The sequence below is a fragment of the Notothenia rossii genome (assembly GCF_949606895.1).
Source record: "Notothenia rossii genome assembly, chromosome: 6".
NCBI lineage: Eukaryota > Metazoa > Chordata > Actinopteri > Perciformes > Nototheniidae > Notothenia > Notothenia rossii.
This window is the reverse complement of record NC_136909.1, coordinates 47,948,976-47,962,699: the sequence shown is the minus strand read 5'-3', so window position 1 is coordinate 47,962,699 and position 13,724 is coordinate 47,948,976. Positions and strand designations below refer to the sequence as shown.

Below are 13,724 nucleotides of genomic sequence, written 5' to 3'. Positions count from 1 at the left end.
TTCCATGGAATGCTCTTAACGTCCCGATAGCAATGAATATATTAAATGCTTTGACAATAAATACATAAACAAATTCATCTCCGGAAGCCGTAGCCAAGCCCCCAGGAAGTGCGCCGGACTCTGATGAAAATATTCGTGCTGGCCAAACGGCGGTACTACACTTCCGTTTGGTTGGCAGGCCCGGAAACACTTTTTCCCATTGACTTACATGGGGAAAGAATGGTCTGTAAATCGTTGGATAATTTGTTTTAAACTAAATAAACTACCCAGTATGAACACTTGTATAGCCCTTATTAAAAACATTCGTTCCTCAAGTTGTAAAAATGTGCTAATAACGTTATTCTGAGAGTTATTTCCCTCTGCATTATGAACGCGCATCTAACCCACGTTCATGTGATGTGACGTGTTCAGTACTAAATGAGTTTTACCTTTACCCATGGATGCACAATAAGAACGGACCCATATCGCCTTACTGCCAGCCCACGGAGCTGTAATAATGGATATATTGCACATGTTTGCTGTAATTCATCATTTGTAAAATATTATACTACATGGGCTGTATGATGTAAATCTTGTATTAAATAAAGTTAATAAATACCAACGTAGATTAACGTCCCTGTAGCTTCTTATTGCACTTGCAATATACCATTAAAGGAGTTGAACGTTGCTGTTTGCTATTACTATAATACCACGCAGGACACAACCCGTTTTGACCGTTTTGACCCAGATTAATTAGCTATACCATATGATATCACCCGAGGAAGTCGTCATACTTATAGATATATAAATATATATGTGTCAAAGCTCTAATCAAATTAGAAGTTGTATTAATTATACTTGTATATATATATATATAGCCTGTGTTGAATATACACACAAATGAACAACCTTGTGTGTCAAATAACAAGTTGTATTGTAGTGTTTATTTTAGTGTTGTTTTATGCTTATCCACATTTTGATTTCAGAGCGCAGGAGAATGCTGGGCACAACATAAAGCTCAACAGTGAAGCTGGCAATGCTGACCAAAACCATGTAGAGTTATAATATTTATTCAGCTGAAAAAGTCAAAGCTCTACAAAAATGTAATTAAAAATACATAAGCATTTCGTGTAGGAATCAGCATTTTATATAGAAATTCACAAAAATAAGAAATGAAACCTAAAAGAGATTAACACAGTTAATACATGTATACCTCTGATGGCTTGCATAGGTGGAACAAATATTGACAACAAATGTAAATACAATTTATATAGATTAAAAGGTAATATATTGCCTATATATAGATTGCAATTATTATATTAAAAAATCCACCAAACATAATCAACTGGAAAGCCCTCTGATTCATTTCATGGTTTGAAAAAAAGTTGAAGATGGGGTCCAGACAGTTCAATCAGGAGAGACTTCATTTTGTTTAAAGAACATTTATTGACACATGTCATATGATAAATGATAAAAAGTCTTTGGCGATTAGGCCCTGATCCTGAAATCTTATATCTAAAGGGGGAAAAGCCGTGAGCATATAGGGAACCCCCCGGGGTCTAGACACTGGTGATGATGATGCTGAAGATCTGGTTTTGATGAGGAGATGGGACGAAAAGGAGGTGTGATGAGGTCTTTGGATTAGCTCTCCTGGCTCTGGATATGATGAACGGAGGTGGGTGGAGAGGAGGCGGGCGGCAGCATGAACACCTGCAATCACAGCTGACTGCAGGAGAGAGGAGAACCATTTTAAAGCTTGGCTGCAGCACGGTGATTGGCTGCTGGAGAATGAGGTCAATGTAATAGGTTAAGGACAGCGCCCGTGATGAGCTGATTATAAGCAGCTGCGGAGCGAATGTATACATACCCAGTCTTCCTTAAAGAACTTGCACTGAGCTTCATATAGTGACAAGTGTTCAACAGTTTTCCTGTTGACAGAAGATGGCACTTTTCTGAGAGGGAGCAAGCTGGCAGACACTGGACAGTGGCAAACCAACAGATGAAACAGGAATCCATCTGAGAGGCTATGTGGAAAAGGATAACAAATAATGTCAGCAAGACATGAACATATTTAACCACTATCGTTCAATTCTGTAATTGCAGGTTTGTTAGCATGATATTTCAAACATAAATGGCCTGTCTTAGTTTAAAGCCAACTCACCACGTCAAGGTGCAGGCAACGAGTGAGGGCACAAGAACGATCACAAACAGTACATACACACGAGACAACACTTACATACATATAAATAACGTACATATACAATGAACAATACACATTTAACAAATACAATGTTTGGGTAGTTATTTTAATAAATTGAACACATTGAATACATTTAACACATTGAACATTTTGAATACATTGAATACATCATACATTTAACATAAATAACCCAATTGAAATGTACAATAACTAAACCCTTAACTACATACACAATACATCTCCAGTGTGGCAATATTTCAGCAAGATTTGGTATCAGATATGAAGAAAGAAACTGACCTGTTGAGAGTTTTGCGTGTCCATGTTCAGTACAGACTTGTTAAGCGTACTCCAAGTAGTATGTTGAACACAGACTTGCAAACAAAATACACCAAATTGGTCAGTTACAGTTGAAGGTACAGATACAACATAATGAATATTGGCTAGAAAGAAGCTTGGGATGTTGCTGTTGACATTCACATAAATCGTTCTATTGTTGAAAACCATGTGTTGCGTTTCTTAACAATAAATAAACAGAGGACTGTGACATACATTCAAATCCACATATAGAAGGAAATATAGAATAAATATGTTTACTTACAACAGTCATAAGGAAAAGAAACACATACAGAGCTCATACACATATAGAAGAAGATATAGAATAAATATGTTTACTTACAACAGTCATAAGGGAAAGAAAACACGTACAGAGCTACTAAGAGCTAATTACTAGCTAGCCGCTAGCTGCTAACTGCCGCGGCCGCCTCGTTAATATCAAATTCCATCATATAACAATCCAGTCATGGATGTATAATAAGAAGTGCCATGCTGTCATGAACGCGTGGTGCTGTTACGTGTACGCAAATTGACGTGCTTGATGTGAACGAGCATTTTGGGGGCATGGTTAAAGTTGCGCACATACGGGTACTTCTCAGGCATGCCGGGTAATCTGTGAGGTTTCGCTCTCTCGAAAGTTGGGCCATTTTATCATCATGCACTAATGAGCAACTCTCATAGGAATGAATGAGGCCCAGCCTCCCACGCTGTATCCAGTTCTTATTATACATCCATGGCCGTAGCGCTGTAAAAAGCACGACCAATCATCTGAGCCGGCACGGCAAAAATAACTGGATGGCCTACCTGCCTATCAGCTTCCATCTGTGCACAAAGTTATCTCGTGCCCTCATTAGTCATGTGCGCGTTCGTGTATGATATAACAATAAATACAACTTTATTAGCTATCAAACTATGACATATCTTTTGCGGCTCCAGACAATAAATTCTTTTGGCAAAAGGAGCAAAATGGCTCTTTTGGTCAAAAAGGTTGAGACCCCTGGTATAAGTGGTGCATACAAAGACACAGAAAGAGGAATACTTAGCAAAACAAAACAAAATAAAATAAAAATAGGACTGTTATTACAGCTATTTAAAAAAATGTTTTAAGACTATTATAACAAATTAACAATATTTACATATAAAAAACACCATGTTGTATTTAAATTGGAGAGCTGTGCTGTTTTAAAAGAGGTACTGTAGTGGGGAGAAGAAGTGTGCAACATGTGCAGGATTTACCATTTTAAAAACAACAAGATGTTGTTCACATGATGTGCTTTAAAGAGCCTTTGACAGCATCCCAACAACTGTTGTGCAATGAAATATTGGGCTACTAGTCATCTCGAACCGTCAATTTAAAAAAGAAGGTGCGATACCGTTCCGATAAATATCAATAATTTCGAACATCACGGGAAAACTCCTTCGACTCATTTTGAAGTTTTGGGGGAAGCCGGAAGTGACGTCAATGCAGGAATGATTCACTGTGCGGCGAGAGAACCAAACACGGACAAAGTGTGTTGTCATGCGTAGAAATGGTGAATTACTGAGTTTAGCCACGTTAATAACGTTTTAATGAAGTTGACTACAGTATATTCATATTTGTCAGTGCCTTCATGTCAATTCGGCGAACATAAACATAAATAATCCTGGTGAAGATGATGATTAAATTAGGATTACAAATCGGTAGTGAGAGCTGCTGAATTTCCTCCCGTAGGATGTGATATAAAAACAAATCGATTATTTTTGTAGTTGTAAACTCAAGTGGATGAAACTACATTTATTAGTGCTTTCATGTCAATTCGGCGAACATATGATACATTAAATGATCGTGAGGATGATGATTAAAAATCGTTTGTTTGAGCTGGTCTGCATTTCCTGATGAGAAAACAAACCGATGCTTTTTGTAGTTGTAGTACACCAACATGTATTAAACGTGTGATTTTTTTACCACAATGTTGGGGAAATTAATGGATAAAATGCACGGATTATTATTATTATTATTGCCAATCCGATCGGAACACTAGGTCCACCGTTTCCCCGCAGCGAGGCTCCCCCCGTTGACAGTTTACGTGGGCTGGGCTGTGTGCAGTGGCGGACTGGCCATCGGGACGAATCCCGATGGGCCGGTATCCGAGTGGGCCGGTCAGATAAGTCACTAGCACATCCCCCACTCCCCCCGTTGACAATTTACTAGTGGTAATGAAGTGGGCCGGTCGAGAGTCCCGGGATGATTTTTAGTCCCAGTCCACCACTGGCTACATGCAGTGGTCAAGTTGTAAAAAAAAGCCAGGGGGGATGGTGGATCTGCATGCCCCCCCCCCCCCGGAGATTAAAAACAAAAACTAACCTGCAATTCAGGGTAGTTGAGTAGACTGGATATATGTTTGGTGCTGACTGCCTTAAGGGCCCTTAATTTGATCTGATGACAGCGCATTTGGTGGGAGACCAACGTTGTACCCTTTTGATTAGTGTTTAAGCACAAAGATAATTATTATATTATATTACTGTAAAACAACTTGCATGCTATGGATATATTACGTGTCAGATACTCCTGTCATTGATCTTGACCAAGGCACCTCAGAATTAGAGTTGGTCCCATGGCTACCACTGCTCCTACATAGTTAGGGTAAATGCAGAGGACACATTTTCCCACTGGGTGCAAGTGCAACTTCAACTTCAACTTCACACTCACAATACCTATAAATCTACTGGGAATTCATCCATTAAATGTTGAAACAAAACCTCACAAAACATTGAACATGAATCCTCTCTAGTCAAATCCATTTTAATTCAAGTGCAAGAACATGGATTAAACAAATATACTATTTACAAAATCTGAAAATAATACATATAATATGATATACAAATACAAATAAACAGTTTTATTCAATGGCTACCAACCCAATTCTCCCCTATACTGTAGTATCTCATAGGATCTTCCAAAGAGTTTCATAATCATGTTTTTTAATGACAACTTTCCGGGCTCTTGCTCTCAGATCATTAGCCAAGCTATGACTTTGAAGCCAAGACTTGACATAAACTTCTGGATTGAACATTTGTAGTGGAGGGCCAACACACTTGATGAAAAGCAAGGCTGACATACTTTTTACCTCTAGCGTGCTTCTAGTTGTGGTTAAAATGTTCATCTGACTGAACCCACGCTCACACTCAGCTGTGGAGATGACCAGTGTGTTCACTGCTTGAAGGAGGGGTTTTAGCTCTTCTGGTGCTTTTGGTGTCATTTCATCAACAGTTTTGAGTTTCACCATATCAACATATTCCCTCATTCCTCTCTGAATTTGTCTGCCATCATCAAGCTTGAAAAAGGAGCAGAGTTCCTGTATTTCCTTTTCGGCATAACGAACACCACACACATCTGGCCAGTTTGATGGCTGCAGCACTTTGACATTGTCAAGAAAGCTCTGGTACTCTTCTTTGCTTCTCTGTTTTCCAGGCAGTGATCCCATTCTTGTCTCAATTTTAGCAGCCAAAGCATGAAAAAAATGTTGGTGGTTTATTTCTCTGCTGTGTCTTAAATTATTTGTTAGTGGCACCCCTTTGAATAGCTTCAAACCGATTGCAGTCTGAGCCACTTCTGCCGCAGGTCCAGGCTGCTCTGCCGTGGACTTCAACACACGGACCTGCCGACTGAGTATTGCTACAGCCTTGGGGAGCGTCATGTTTCTGTCTTGAAGAGAGAGAGAGAATTCAGACAACTCTTCTAAAGCATCATTCATGATTCCAAGATTGTGCACAAAGGTGACATTAGAAAGGCGATCTATTAAACCACTGAACATGCATTTCTCTGTTGAACTTCTTTTAGGATCAACTGAGGCATTGGAAAAGTGCTTGTGGATTGCAGGGTACTGCTGCCATACAGCTTTAATGGTCCTGTAACTGGATGCCACCCATCTAGTGCTGAGAATTCTCCCTATGTTCAGACACTGTAAAGCAAGTTCCTCACAACATTCAGTGAGCTCACGGCGGTTTTTGGCCGATGCATGATAGAGACTGTACACTTTGTCAAAGAAAAACTGGAAGTCATTCATCCCTACAGTTTCTTCAACAGCATCTCCAACACTCAGCTCAAGACGGTGGTTCATGCAGTGCCACACCATTACGTTTGGAAACTTTTCTACGATTTTGGTTGCAACACCTGCTTTACTTCCAAGCATTACAGAAGCTCCATCTGATGCAAAGCAAACAAAGCGTTCACTCAGAATAGCTTCAGAGAAGCCATGATGTGACAGATTTTTCATTAGAGCTTGATAGATTTCACCTGCATTGGTAGCAGAAAGCTAAACTAGATCCAAGAAGAATGTTAGGGGCTCTTCACTCATCCCTAAGCTCGCTCTAATATAAATGATCAATACTGATTTTTTACTGTCAGTTGTAGCTTCATCTATCATAACAGAAAGTTTTGTTCCACTTTGAAGGACCTTTCCCAACTACTCTCTTTCGCATTTCATTTGCTATGTGTTGGCTGATTGTTGCACAGGAATAGTCTGAATGTAAAGTTCTTCCCATGTCTAGTCCATTCAAGACTTGCAGATCAATATCGGACGGTAGATCTGTGAAAGGCCTTCCAGATTTCACAATCTTATAAACTGTACGAAATACCCTATCAGTAGTTAAGAAGTGATCCCTTTGCATTTCAGAAGTCAATGTTTCCAATGTCTTTTCTTTTGCTTTTTCCATGGTTTTCTCAGCTGCTTGGTGATAGTCTGACATTTTATGCTTGTGTATTTTCTTACGAAGAGACTGCAGCTGTGCTGCTCGGTTTGTACCATAGGCTGTAACCTTAACGTTGGACCACTCCTGAGCAATATGCAACTGGCTGCTCCCACCTGTACTTGGCCCAACCACTTTCATTTTCTGGCAGGTTAGGCAGCCAAGTTTTTTGCTTTGACATATTAGCCATGGATAATACTTTTTTTTCTCCCTGAACTTGGTAGATGTCCAGCATTCAGGGATATCTTGCTCATTATCTCCCTGGTTATTTTGGTCAGAATCATCGACACTATCTCGCCCTGCTTCTGCCTCCTCCTCTCTTCTTTTTTCTACCACAAAAACATAAAATCTATGTTAAAACCCCACTTGGTAAGATACATTTCCCCTCTTCGAAAAAGAAAAGTGTCTATTTAGAATTATCAAACCTGTTCCTTCTCCAGCTCTAGTCTCCTCTGCTTCTGCCTCCTCCTCTCTTCTTTTTTCTACCACAAAAACATAAAATCTGTTAAAACCCCCCCTTGGTAGGATTAGCTACATTTCCCCCTCTTCGAAAAAGAAAAGTGTCTATTTAGAAATATCAAACCTGTTCCTTCTCCAGCTCTAGTCTCCTCTGCTCTCCTTCCTGCTTCCTCGCCATGATTATCCTCTATATGAAGAAAAACAACGGCATTATGGTTTTGTTAGAATGAGCAGACAGTGAAGTAGGCCTACTGTCAAGTTGTGTTTTTTTTTCATATAAAATAAGAATGATGACATTCAACCACCAGAAGCCGCTATCACACGATTCGGAGGCATGCATCACATTTAAAGCTTTTTAAGTAATACATTTTGGTCGCTCACAGTGACTAAAGGTGCAATTTTCACACTTAATTTATATTATATGATCTCACTAAAATTAATGGAAAGCTTATCAAACAAAGTGCTTAAATCACTAGTGGATACATGATCATCGAATTGATACACAAAATCAGCTTAAAGATCCTCCAGGAACCTTAATTCAAATGGGTTCTTTCGGAACCAGTTTTCATACTGAAGAATCCCAAACTTGGACTATCTACCATTCTTAACTGAACTTCACCGGCTGTTTCAGGAACCGTCAACGACACCTGTTCTTCTCTGTGTTCTTCTGCCCCTGTCGTCTCTGCTTGTACACTAGCTTGCTCTGCCTCATCCTAAATTACATTTAATTTTTTTCCCCGACTGAACATGTCTAGGCTAGTTAAGTGTGTTGCTTATGCGGTCGCCTAAGCAGTAAAGAGCTGTGGGAAACCCTGCGAGGTATTCCATGTGAAAAAGAAATCAAATCTGACATTAACTTTGTGAATATAAGAAAGGTCTAACCTGACGTTGGTTACTATAGCAGCTAGTACTAGCTGCCTGGCGTTAGGCTAGTTAACAAGAAAAAAAACGTAAGCTCCCAAACTATAACTCTGTTGTTATCGCCTCTGTCCAGAGATTACACATTTGGTGACATATCAAAAGTATTCTTGACTTACCTTCAGTGGTACTTTTTGTCCTCTTAAAGCCGAAGTAGTCCCTCAGGTCAAGCTGTCCTTGTCGCTTACTGGCCATGATGCTTGCACAGGCTGCGCTGCTATCGTTGACGCTGACTGACTTGACATCAATTTCGTGATCGTGATATGTGCACGAGCCCCTCGTCAACAGTATTTTAGCGGCTAAAATAATGTGGACGAGGGGCACGTGACGTGCACATATAAAATGTAGAATGTTGAAAATTAAACATTGGCAATATTTCCACATTAATTGATCAAATAACAGGGGATGGGAAGGGGGGATGGCCGTTTCATAAGGGGGATGGTTTTGACCATTTTAATACCTAAGGGGGATGCCATCCCCCCCATCCCCCCTCAACTCGACTACTGGCTACATGACCGTATGATCGCCCATATTGACGCACCTAATTCCTAAACTTCTAACAGATACAAAATAAACCGATCCTTCAGCCTCATATGAGCTCTCAGACACGTTCAAAATTAAACTGTCATCGCTGTCTGAGCTTGCTGCTGTGTGCGCCATCGTGCGTTTACATGCAGATGCTGGGATCCTGAACGGTGCAGCTGGAGCGCTGTGCCCGCAATGACGTCACCCATAATTTGGCGGGACTTGAAGAATCCCCGAGAAGATCCAGGAAATGGTCAACATTGAAGGGCAGATTAATGGTTATCAAAGTACAAATATCCAAAATCTGTTCAGTAACGGTTTTCAACGGGACAATATTTACTCAAATTGATGGGTTTGGATGATGGGGGAAACTCGTGTCACAGGCTCTTTAATGTAATGCATGATGTGTTTCTGGGCTAGATAACAAGTCAGTGTCAGTGGGGGGGCCGGGCCTTGTTTAAGAGGCCGGTAGCGGAGGGGAATGAACTGTTCAGGTGGCGAGAGGTGCTGGTCCCGATGGAGCGCAGCCTTCTGCCAGAGGGGAGGGGGGTGAACAGTTTGTTTCCAGGGTGGGAGGGGTCGGCGACTATCTTCCCTGCCCGCCTCAGGGTCCTGGAAGCGTGCAGGTGGTGAAGGGATGGCAGATTGCAGCCGATCACCTTCTCTGCAGAGCAGATGACACACTGCAGCCTGCCCTTATCCTTGGCTGTAGCTGCGGCGTACATGATGGTGATGGAGGAGGTGAGGATGGACTCGATGATGGAGGTGTAGAAGTTCATCATCATCGTCTTTGGCAGGTTGAATTTCTTCAGCTGCCTCAGGAAGAACATCCTCTGCTGTGATTTTTTGATGAGGGAGCTGATGTTCTGCTCCCATTTGAGGTCCTGGGCGATGATGGTCCCCAGGAAGCGGAAAGACTCCACAGCAGTGACTGGGGAGTCACACAGAGTGATGGGGGTGGGTGGGGCTGCGTTCTTCCTGAAGTCCACAACCATCTCCACTGCTTTTAGGCCGTTGAGCTCCAGGTGGTTTTCCCCACACCAGGTCACCAGATGGTCCTTCTCCCACATGTAGGCAGACCCCCACCCCACCAGAGATTAGTCCGATGAGGGTGGTGTCGTCTGAACTTCAGGAGCTTGACAGACTGGTGACTGGAGGTGCAGCTGTTGGTGTACAGGGAGAAGAGCAGAGGTGAAAGAACGCAGCCTTGAGGGGAACCGGTTCTGATGGTCCGGGGGTCAGAGACGTGTTTCCTCAGCCTCACGTCCTGCTTCCTGTCAGATAGGAAGTCTGTGATCCACCTGCAGGTGGAGTCCGGCAGTTGGTTGCGTTGGAATTGTCAGTTCACCTTAGGTTCCTAGCGGAGTGAAATGACCCGGAAGTACCTCGGTGGCAGCCATGATAAGAGCTGTTGGAATTCTCTAGAGTCTGGATGATAGGAAAGGAGCTTTTAACCTTCTTTTATAACCTCCTTTAGCTTAGGAAACACTGGACCTTCCTTCACGAAAGGAAAGGAGAAAATGCTGCCCCACAATGCCTTGCTGCCGAAACATTTACTGAAACACAATATTCGGCCGTTCACAGAAACAACCGATTATGACAGAGAAATGAGTATCATGAAAGTTACGGTGCTTATTCAGCATTTTACAACTTATGCCATAAAAAGTGCTTTGTTTTGAATGTTCATCACCATAATAATCAAAAGGAGAAATATGAACGTTACTTTTTAACTGTAAAATTATCAATTTAAGTCAGCATTTCTCCGTGTTTACTGAGCTGTATGGGGTTTATCAAACTTGTTTAAAAATGTTTGAATGGTGATATACACAGTGATAGATGTTAATATTTGTAAATATTTTCATACAATCATCTGATTGGGATTCATGTGAATAAGTGTGGACAACAATACGCTTCACGTTACTTTATTATTTCAGTTCCAACCTAATGAAAAACATATTTTTCACTGTTGTCGACGTTCATAAAGCATGAATAAAACAACATCACAATATCGCGTGGTGCAATATGGAGGTTAGGAAAATACGATATAACAAAACCCTCTAAGGTAAATTAGATCTGGGATTTAACTCTGTGTTTGATTTGAGGATTGACTGGTGCACAAAGGAGTGCTTCAGTCTGACTTTATGGAATTGCGGGACCCTGTATCTCCGATATTTATGGTAGGCTGATTCATAGAGTTTCTCACAGGGTTGACCTACAACCTTTGAGCAGATTTGTAACAGGTGAAGCAGTTTTTACTTTAAAGCGGAGGAAAACACTTGTACCATGTATTGCAATACTGTAGAACACTCAGAAACACAGATGTAAAAAACAGAAGAAGAATTTGTCTAAGGCGTCGGAAAAAATAAATAATTTGTTTTTTCACAGATATATTCTAGAAATAATCCTGGTTTATCTATTTCCTGTTATATTATTATTTATGTAGAACACTGTCCTTGTGCCTTGTCTTAATCCACGACCCTCCTCTGGTGATGGTCTGACCCTGCTGCTAATAAAGCTTGCCTTTTGTTGTTGTTGTTGTTGTTGTTGTTAATACCCTTTCTGTTCTGGGTTTTGACAAAACTACCTTTCTGCATAGATACCACTGGAGGAAACTGACAATATTTTTCTTTTAATATGTTTTGTTACTTGGATGAACTAAGCCATCAAAATGTGTCACAGAGATTTCAAAACTCTTTCTCTGTCAGTGCACTGACTCATAATCTTTGTGACTAACCCTCTGGTCCCAATGGGTCTGCAACAGGAACACTGCTATATAACATACTAAGAACATTGAGACAAGTATCTACACCCTCTGTGTGCAGATACATTTGGGATAATATCCAATCCCAGACCTTTTTCAGTTACATATTGGAGATCACATCTTAGAGCTAGTGTACGGTGGCCGACAACATTTCCAATGGGAGAAAAGCGCAAATCTGAAAAACACAAATCTGCCAATCATGCATCACTGACTTGACAACACATGCAGCATTTAGGAAACATTCAGCAACTTGAGGAAAAATGTGCAGCGTTTACTAAAAGCTGCAGAAAACAAACGCTGCAAATACAAAATGCTGCAAGAAGGTCAAAACACAACGGAGGGACGCAGATAGCTGGGAGACCAGGGGACAATAAAGAGTGACGCAGATAGCTTGGAGACCAGGGGACACTAAAGAGTGACGCACAAAGCTGGGAGACCAGGGCGCACTAAAGAGTGACGCACACAGCTGGGAGACCAGGGGACACTAAAGAGTGACGCACAAAGCTGGGAGACCAGGGGACACTAAAGAGTGACGCACAAAGCTGGGAGACCAGGGGGCACTAAAGAGTGATGCACACAGCTGGGAGACCAGGGAACACTAAAGAGTGACGCACACAGCTGGAGACCAGGGGACACTAAAGAGTGATGCACACAGCTGGGAGACCAGGGGACACTAAAGAGTGACGCACAAATCTGGGAGACCAGGGGACCCTAAAGAGGGACACACACAGCTGGGAGACCAGGGGACACTAAAGAGGGACGCACAAAGCAGGGAGACCAGGGGACACTAAAGAGTGACGCACACAGCAGGGAGACCAGGGGACACTAAAGAGTGACGCACAAAGCTGGGAGACCAGGGGACACTAAAGAGTGACGCACAAATCTGGGGGACCAGGGGGCACTAAAGAGTGACGCACACAGTTGGGAGACCAGGGGACAATAAAGAGTCTGAAACAGATCCTCATAGCCAAGTCATGTGAAGAAAATAAATAGAGCTTAATTTAGCAATTTAACTATATCCTGCAGTATTGCTGGCCTGGAATCACCCGTACTTACCAAAGCTCTGACTCAGAAGTCTCCTGCTTCTTGTTTTACAACTTTTCATTAGGACGTTTGAGATAGCCGGAAGAGGATACGTTTATTGTCCTTTTCAACTGGTTGGTCGGATTGTTTTCTCAACAAAGTGAACATATTGTATTAATTAGACCCTCCAGAAAAACGCGGGCTAAATTCCTTGATTATGCGGGCTAAAATCCTTGATTATGCGGGCTAAAATCCTTGATTATGCGGGCTAAAATCCTTGATTATGCGATTAAACATGCAGGGTTTTTATGTGATTTTATGCGGTGAAATTGCGGGAAGTTGCGAAATATGCGGAAAGTTGCGAAATATGCGGGTAAAATTTATAGATTTTTTTTAAAATATTGGGCTGTCTTATTTATTCTCTCTCACACACAACCTGCCACTGACGTTAAACCCCTTTACTATTCAATTAAACACATTCAATGTTTATTTATGGTAAAAGCAATTGGGCTATTTTAATCTCACACACACACACACCCCCCCCCACACACACACACACTTCTCCGCCTCATTCTGTTTTCATTTACTCGTTCGTTATCTGACCGGCTTCAATCTTCTAGGCTACTCACTTCGTTTCTTGTAGCCCTCGAAAGGGTTTTGGAGGTTGATGCCTCGGTGAACGTGAGTTGTTTGGCTTTCTTGTCCGCAGCAGCAGAAAGCATTTTCGAATGTTTGAATGAATCAAAGTGGGTCGTCACCGTCGATTTTCTCTTATGCTCCAACACACAGTTGCACGGG

The 13,724-nt window shown here is 41.6% G+C and overlaps 1 long non-coding RNA gene across 1 annotated transcript; it reads right to left on the bottom strand.

Annotated features, from left to right (window-relative positions):
• Nucleotides 1-1,865: 1,865 nt before the first annotated feature.
• On the bottom strand, nt 1,866-2,971 carry LOC307044122. Its single transcript, XR_013809531.1, has 3 exons — nt 2,856-2,971; nt 2,477-2,550; nt 1,866-2,003 (listed from the first exon to the last, which is right to left on the bottom strand). It is a non-coding gene; the product is annotated as an uncharacterized lncRNA (long non-coding RNA).
• Between the last annotated feature and the right edge of the window lie 10,753 nt (nt 2,972-13,724).